Below are 1,375 nucleotides of genomic sequence, written 5' to 3' on the forward strand. Positions count from 1 at the left end.
TTTAAGGTAATTATCAATATGTATGTTCTTATTACCATTTTCTTAATTGTTTTGAGCTTTCTTTTGTCAGTCTTGTCCTTCTCTTGTGTTTCCTGCCTAGAAAAGTTCCTTGAGCATTTCTTGTAAAGCTGGTTTGGTGGTGCTGAATTCTCTTAGCTTTTGCTTGTTGGTAAAGGTTTTAATTTCTCTGTTGAATCTGAGTGATATCCTTGCTGGGTAGAGTAATCTTGGTTGTAGGCTTTTGCCTTGCAACACTTTAAATATGTCCTGCCACTCCCTTCTGGCTTGCCAAGTTTCTGCTGAAACTTTCCAATCAGCTCTTACCCTCATGGGGTTTCCCTTGTATGCTATCTCTTGCTTTTCCCTTGCTACTTTTCATATTTTTTCTTTGTGTTTAATTTTTGGTAGTCTGATTAATTTGTGTCTTGGCATGTTTCTCCTTGGGTTTGTCCTGTAAGGGACTCTCTGCCTTTCCTGGACTTTATTGACTATTTCCTTTCCCATGTTAGGGAAGTTTTCAACTATAATCTCTTCAAATATTTTCTCAGACCCTTTCTCTTTCTCTTCTTCTTCTGGGACCCCTGTAATTCGAATGTTGGTGCATTTAATGTTGTCCCAGAGTTCTCTGAAACTGTCCTCAATTCTTTTCATTCTGTTTTCTTTATTCTGCTCTGTGGTAGTTATCTCCACTATTTCATGTTCCAGGTCACTTAACTGTTCTTCTGATTCAGTGATTCTGCTATTGATTCCTTCTAGAGAATTTTAAATTTTATTTATTGTGTTGTTCATCATTATTTGTTTGCTCTTTAGATCTTCTAGCTAATTGTTAAAAGTTTCTTGTATTTTCTCCATCTCTTTCCAAAATATTGGATCATCTTTACTGTCATTACTCTGAATTCTTTTTCAGGTAGACTGCCTATGTCCTCTTCATTTGTTTGGTCTGGTGGCTTTTTACCTTGCTCCTTCATCTGCTGTGTGTTTCTCTGTCTTCTCATTTTTCTTAACTTACTGAGTTTGGGGTCTCCTTTTTGCAGGCTGCACGTTCATCGTTCCCATTGTTTTTGGTGTCTGCCCCCGTGGGTAAGTTTGGTTCAGTGGCTTGTGTAGGCTTTTTGGTGGAGGGGACTGGTGCCTGTGTTCAGGTGGGTGGGGCTGGATCTTGTCTTTCTTGTGGGTAGGGCTGCATCCTGTGGTGTGTTTTAGGGTGTCTGTGAACTTAGTATGATTTCAGGCAGCCTCTCTGCTAATGACTGGGGTTGTGTTCCTGTCTTGCTAGTTGTTTGTCATGGGGCATCCATCACTGGAGCTTGTTGGCCATTGGGTGGAGCTGGGTCTTAACGTTGAGATGGAGATCTGTGGGAGAGCTCTTGCCAGT

Source organism: Eubalaena glacialis, unplaced genomic scaffold, assembly GCF_028564815.1.
Source record: "Eubalaena glacialis isolate mEubGla1 unplaced genomic scaffold, mEubGla1.1.hap2.+ XY scaffold_571, whole genome shotgun sequence".
Taxonomy (NCBI): Eukaryota; Metazoa; Chordata; class Mammalia; order Artiodactyla; family Balaenidae; genus Eubalaena; species Eubalaena glacialis.